Source organism: Leptonotus elevatus, chromosome 19 (assembly GCF_054856555.1).
Source record: "Leptonotus elevatus isolate MCC_2025b chromosome 19, RoL_Lele_1.0, whole genome shotgun sequence".
Classification (NCBI taxonomy): Eukaryota; Metazoa; Chordata; class Actinopteri; order Syngnathiformes; family Syngnathidae; genus Leptonotus; species Leptonotus elevatus.
Genome location: NC_141257.1, coordinates 6,810,284 through 6,817,786, shown reverse-complemented (window position 1 = coordinate 6,817,786; position 7,503 = coordinate 6,810,284). Strand labels below are relative to the sequence as shown.

General features: G+C 38.1%; 1 long non-coding RNA gene across 3 annotated transcripts in view; it reads left to right on the top strand.

Annotated features, from left to right (window-relative positions):
* The first annotated feature begins 1,303 nt into the window (after positions 1 to 1,303).
* The window catches only part of LOC147157667 (uncharacterized), a 102,252-nt gene continuing 96,052 nt past the window's right edge, over positions 1,304 to 7,503 (top strand). For all 3 annotated transcript variants that reach the window (XR_015091072.1, XR_015091070.1, XR_015091071.1), the window contains exon 1: positions 1,304 to 1,350. This is a non-coding gene — a long non-coding RNA (uncharacterized LOC147157667). The remainder of the gene's footprint in view (positions 1,351 to 7,503) is intronic.

Here is a 7,503-nt window from a genome sequence, read left to right as displayed (position 1 = left end):
GTGCTCACAATTGTCTGCTGAGCACTCCCCTTGGAGTTGCTCTTGTGCTAAGTTTGCTGGCAGAATTGTGCTTGTTGACTGTTTCCTTAATACTGGAGCGTTTATTTTTCCCCCGTAGGGGGAGAATAGAGCTTGCGGATTATTATCTTTAGCATTTTAATGTAACCTGACAAAAGTGCCAGGAAGGATTTATGCAAATTCATGGTGAGAGTATCAAATTTGACTCGGAGTGAATGGGTGAAAGGCCGACGACTCGAGTGACGCAGTCAAAAACATGCAATTTTAAAAGAAGCAAATGTTGCTTCTTTTCTTAATATTGTGCCGGCACCAGAGGCGATACGAGTTCGACTGTAAAACCCATCGTGAGCTTTGCAAGGCTCAACGCGGCTTATTTCCTCATTGCTGCTTTCCACTGCAACATTTGTGCACACAGATTTTGCCAAGTTATACACCTGCTCATTTCTATTCCTCCATCTGTCACGGGGGAGTTACGCGAGGTGGCTGAGACTTGTGGATGTGGATGTGAAGGGTTGGGAACGCCACGGAGACCCAAACATAATCTAGCAAAGTTGCTCAACACAGCATGAAATGACTTGCTTTTCTTTTTTACAATGTCACCACAGATAGAATAATTATCTAATATAGAGACCCCCGTGCCCTGCGCGTCAGGTATGCCGTCTGCCAGTCAAGGAATTTGAAAGGACATTAGGGGACAGGGAAAAAAAAATAAGGAAGCAAAAATGGAGTGGGAACCAAATAAAACATGCCATATCTGTTTGGGAACATTCTTTCTCTATGACTTGGGAATCAATGACTCTTTTCTACTCTACTAAGCTCTCCAGTTGTGATACATGCCTATTTCTGTAAAAGGATAATGTACATGTTAAAATGTGGCACAAGCTTGGTGCTGAAGTATGGAGGACCAAAACTGCCAAAATTAAAAACAAATAAATGATTAAATAAATAAATGACTAAATAAATAGATACATAAATAAAAGTGAAAATAAAAACGGATTTAAAAAATATAATCCAAAAATTTAATACAAAAAAATAAATATAAATGGAATAAAAAACATTTCCTCTTATATATATATATATATATATATATATATATATATATATATATATAAAAGAGGAGATAATTATTGCAGTATTTGAATGAAATTCATATAATTAGTAGGATTTATAGATATTTTTTTCTTCCTTATTCCTCATAGAAAGAGTAAATCATGATCCGCTCTCCATACCAGATGGTGGCAGTAATGCACCATTACGTGGTTTGCTAACTGGCAGGTCACAAACGGTAGAAGAAGAATGGAAGCTCATCTTTAGCATCTGGGAATGCTACATGTAAGTTACCTGTTTTTTCTTTCTTTCTGGGTTTCATTTTAAAGATAAGGATTCATTTGTTGTTGAATCACTCTAGTGTGCTTTGTGTCATCGTTCTGTTAGTGTTAGTGTGGAACTGCCAATGGGTTAACACATAATACCTAATGGGCATTGGGAAAAATGTTTTTAGCACTTAGCCTACAAGTACCTTTGAAAGTACTTTCCATGCAAGTATGTTTGAACATTGTTTTTGTAGACATTATTATTATTACTGGTATAATAATAATAATAATAATAATAATAATAATTATTATTATTATTTGGCTAAAATAGTTCAGAGGCTTTTTAGCACCAATCCCCACCAGTCAAACACATTTATGGAGTGAGGGGACAACCTGTTAAAATGTTTTACTTTGCCTTTGTTTTATGTCAATGGTTAATACATTCATGTCATTCATCCCGTCAAAGCTAGCTTGATTGCGCCTGTTTAGATGTTTTGCAGTCTTTTCAGCATGAACACATTTGAACCTATTTGCACAGAAGGTTCCATGGTGCAAATATTCATGGATTGCTTTTTAATGACACAGTTTACCTCATGCAAAGCCAGATATTACAAAGCAAATAGGGGAGAGCAGGACATATTGGGGCAGTTGGTGGTTAAAGACTTGAAACACGATGTGCTATGCAGTATTTGCAAGATGTTTCATTTGTTTCGCTGCCTGCTGTGTGTGTTTGAGTTTTCTGTGTTATTGTGGTACATTATGTCGTGAAACTACTGTACTAATAAGTAGGTGAATTTCATTATTGAATATTTATAGAATCATTATTATTTTATTATATTATATATTATTGTATTTATTATATCATTACTATATGATATAGAATTATTAGATTAATTCAACAATTAATTTAATAACTGGGTATAATTTTATTTGGCATTACATTGTATTACAAAACTACTTTTATGAAGGACTACAGAAATAAAAAATAATTATTATTGTCGAGAGGCTGAAATCATAGGATTGGGATCATCTTAAATGTTAAAAAATTGGCCTTAAATGATCAATCGATTATTAACTCATTTGCTCCAAAAAACGTGTAAACACGTTCTATTTTAAATATTGCCATGGTCCCAAAAACATATTTATATGCTTTTTATGATTTATTTATATTTTTATGCTTGAGCATACAAAAAGGCTTCAATGCAGCTTCTAACCTGAAAAGGTTGCTTAATGTAATGGTAGTTATTACAATAAACGTCCAACAGGTGGCAGCAGAGTATAAGAGATCAACCTAACCTAAATCCAGTAAAATAGCCGGGAGCGAAGGGGGTTGCTTCAGTGAAAATGGCTGGGTTTGATTGAGTTAACCTAATTTTGACAGCGCTAGTAACGGCAGATGCTGTTAATATAGTCTCACTTCTGATTTGCGATTTGTGTCATGTTGCTCGGCAACATGGCCCTCGGTCTGATTTTCTTTTTTTTTTCAACAGGTAACTATTGCTGTACTAACAAAAAGTATCTTATTCAACGAATATGTTCATGTGAAATTTGGTTGCTCTTGAACGAAAGGATTTAGCAAATGAAACGAAAGGTCTACTGCGGTGGAGGGTTGAAAACTCAATTATACCACAAATGAAAAAAGGTTCATTTTGATGGCAACGACTGATAAAGAACTTACAAATTAATGACAGATGCACTCATGTACTTACTGCACACTGGCTTTACTGCCTGGACAGTTTTCTTAATTCTGTTAGGCTTGAAGTGCGAAGATTTCTTTGCAGGGCCACTCTGCCAGTTTTGCTTCCAGCAGCAGTCCAGACAGTTATCAGAGCAGCGAGTGTGAAATTATCTCTCAGCGCGGTGATTGTCCACTTGCTGCGGCCGTTGCTCCCCTGCAACACTAACAACACTTTTTAGACCAGCTATACCATCTGTGCCGGCATGGAGCAAGTGGACGACTCGTACACACTCTTCTCTCATACGCCCACGGAATTTACCCTAGCATTAATACAGTACATGAATTACTTATTAGGTTGGAGTTTTGCCAGAATATGCCCGCAAATGCTATTCAAGTATACGCTCTCTGGCAGCAATATTAGTTGGGTTAGGTTCATGCAGTTTTTGCAAGGTCAGATTTCTTATTAAATTTGCGGTACTGGTGCCGTTAATAAAAAAAAAAAAAAAAGGTTCAGCCCTTTATTTAGCTGTTATAGACCACTTATTCATTCTTTTTTTATGCTCAGGGGGATGTCTCAATAAGGTGAATTTTTCAGTGTGATTTCTAAAAGTTCAAATTCTTCGAACCACAACTAAAAACACATTTAAGCACCACACCGAATGCAATGATTGAATTTGAAATGGTCCCTTTTAACTCATTCACTCCCAGCCATTTTCACGGAAGCAACCCTCTTCGCTCCTGGCTGTTTTACTGGATTTTGACTGATTTTGCAAGGCCCGCAGAATATTGTGTTCTATTGCTATAAAAAAATATGGAACCTACCAAAAGAAAGATTAGAAAGAGTTAGAGCAATTAGCATGAGAATATAGCTAAGTTTCATCATTATTCACAAACTTGTTGAAAACACTGGGGAAAAGAGCTTGTTGCTTATACTCTGCTGCCACCTTCTGGCCATTTCTTGTAATAACTACCATTGCTTTAAGCAACCTCTTTAGGTCAGAGGCTGCATCAAAGCCCTCTGTATACTCTTGCACACTGGTTCTCAACCCCGGTCTCCCTCAGCCAACATACCTGAGGATCATTTTCAGGACCGAACCAAAAGCCTTCCTTGTTGCATTATATATATTTACGTAAGTCCACTAACTAATCAGAAAATCCTGCACGTTGGACGTCGATCATTTTGAGCATGATGCAAATTGTATCATTGTCACTGTTTCGTGTGGTTCTATCTTGAACTTAGTTATAGTTATTTAAAATTAATGAGAACAATTGTTTAAGCAGTCTAACCTCTGGCTTTCTGTAAAATTTAACACAATGTTGTTTGTGATTCACCAGGCAACACATGGCCAGAGTAACTGAAATGAGATTTGTTGTCTTGTGCTATGGCCCATCGTATTTTCTGGTTGTCAGATTACGTTATGAAAGTGTTTGTGTATTTTAATCTGTGCGCTTGTGCCCTACTTGGATACTCTTAACTGCTTCCCCTTGATTGGTGGCCGTCATCCTCAATTCAACCCACCAGTCGGAGACAAGAAAGCAGGTCTGATGGACTATTTGATCCAAACGAGCAATTTGCCCCACTCGCCAGCTGCACTCGTTAGTCACAACTAAGTTGAAAAAGTTTCTCCATATGAAGAACGCAGAGTACGGTCTTCCTAAGAACGTGAGTATCTTTGAACGTTGGAACTGTTGTGTACTTATTACCTTCTCTCTCAATCTGACATATTTCCATGATAGCAGCACAAAATGCATCCTGGGATATATTCCTAGCTAAGCCTTCTCAAGTATTCAGGCGATCCAGCCTTGGTTTAAGCTAGCTAACAAGAACATCCGGCTATTCAGTGCATTCTTGGTTTTTTTCGTACTTTCAGTTGGAACAGTACTTGCGCCGCGACTGATGGCATTTCACGGAATCACAAGGACGTAAGAACGGACAAGAATGCCAGTTGAGAAATGGCTTTTTTTTTTTTTGCCTCTCGCACTGACATGCTTTTGTTTAAAGTTAGCATTCAATTTTCACATTGTTCATTTGTATGTAGTGTCTTTGTTGCTCACCTGCAGCTGAGTTGAATATTTGAAGTTTCGTTGTGTTGCTTTGCACTGACGTGTGTGAATCATCTGAGCAATTAATTTCTCTTGTTAGGAGATATATAGTGCCCTTGTTCTCAGTAGTTGTGGACATGTTGGGCTGTTGTCCTTTGCCATCTTGGCATTTGAAGTCGACTAGTTTGAGTTTGGTTGGAATTTGTGGGGGGGGGGGGTGTTCTGTGACAAATTTATGTTTGAATATAAACTGACTTAAAGGCAGACTATTAATTTTTTAGTATAAAACCTACTGTAGTTAGGATCTCATTGTATTTATACTATACTGTAATCCGTTTTGGTAGCTTTTGTATGCTCATTATTCGCATGCGACTGTTAGTAGTCCAAGTCACCAAAAGGGTCACAATAATGATTAAAACAACATTGTGCTGTGATTTCTCACGTGCCATCCTCCCATATGTCTTTCTTCCAATTCTGTTTGAACTGTGCTTGAGGCAGAAGGTCACCCCATCTTCAGTCTGCCTTCACGAGTCTCCCAAACGCAGCCAATTGTTTATGTTCTGAGATCAAAGAGCCAACTTTTGCAAAATGTCATAATGCGAGGCACGGTAAATATATGGTCAGTGTCATACCTTGGATTAATATAAATGTATGGGCAAAGTGCCTTGTAGTTTATATTTTGGTAATGAATCCAATTCATCTCAGCAAGCTTTAATGTTTGCGTCACCATAAATTTATAAGATATCATAAAAGTGCTGGTATAAAAATCAAAGTTACTTTGGAACTGAAATGCAATGTAAACTTTGACTGGTTGCAAATTGCTCCGTTTTGGGTTAAACTGTTGTTTTGGTTTATTCATTGCTTTCTATTAATGTCTCATTTGAAACATATTTTGTAGCCATTTATTTCACGTTGAAGTTGTGTGTTATTCTGAATGAGACACATGGTTCATTTGACATCTAATGGGCCAACATTATTAGAGGGACAGATATGGTGGCGATGGGTAAACTGGTTATTAATATCAATAATTAAGAACAAACTAAGACAAGCTCCAACTCCCAACGGAAACACCGAACGTAATTGACATCACCCTCATAATTCATAGGAACTAATATGATGTCGGTCCGCCCACTATAGCTTCAACTCTTCTGGGAACGCTTTCCACAAAGGTTAGGCGGCCGTTTAATAGAATTCTTGACCCTTTTTTCATTCTTCTTTTGTGAGGTCAGGCTGATGTTGGACGAGAAGGTCTGGCTCTCAGTCTTTGCTCTAATTCATCCCAGAGGTGTTCTATTGGGTCACGTCCAGGTCAGGACCATGTGCAGGCCAGTGAAGTTCATCCACACCAAACTCCCTCATACATGTCTTAATGGATCTACCGTTGTGCACTGGTGCAGCACGTGTTGGATCAGGGATGCATCATGTTTCTGTTTCCGCAAAGTTGGGAGCATGGAATTGTCCAAAATCTGTTTTCCCTTTCAGTGGAAATAAGGGACCCATATTATTGGCCAATTCCATATCCCCAACTGTGTGCTAACAGTAGAGCCTGGAATGTCTTCCCAAATCCCGATTAGCTAATTATGCCGATATCAGCGAACATTCCGTTTGGATTCGTAACTTAATGACATATTCGTGCAAACATTTTTTTATTTCCAGGAAGATGAATACAATTGGATCAAAATGGTAAATTGAGAAATCTTAGTGCTTTAGGTGTCAAAGCCCGTCATTCAGTTATTTGATAACTTATAATCAGCAGACACACTTCTGCCACACTACGGAATAGTTGTTATTTTCTTAGAATCTTGTGTTGCATTGTCACCAACGGTAGAATTTGGGTTGGCTATTCCTCACATGGACATCGTAAAATGGTAGTAAATAGATCTCGCCGGATGGATTAGCCTGCATGCTTTGGTAGCTAGCTGCGGAGACCATAGAAATACTAGCATACCATAGCTAGACTTGATTGATTGATGACGCACATATAGCCGCCATCTCGCGCGTGTTTGGCTCAAAATAAGTTCATTATAACTCATTGAATTATCGAGCGATTTTTGCCAGGAATTGGTTTGTTACAAACGTCAGACATGCAGCTATGATGGCTCTGTGTAGGTATCTATACCAACTTGAATGAAATGTACGCATTCTGCTTCCTGTTTCTAAATTATCGCTTAGCATTTCAAAATTTCTTAGCTTGGCCACTTGTTGCGCTGTTGGCGTTCCAACCAACAACCGAAAAAAATGACATCAAATCACCAGAGAAAATTTGACACCTGATCCTGATTAATTTGCCACGCCCACTCAAACAAATGTCCAAATGACCACCCATTTGTGCACAGCACTAGCTAACCGGGAACGTTTAATTAAACTCTATGGATTAAGAATGGTAGGCCACTTAAATTTGATATGAGAGTAAAGGCAGGTGAGCGAATACTTTGGCAATATAGTGTAGTT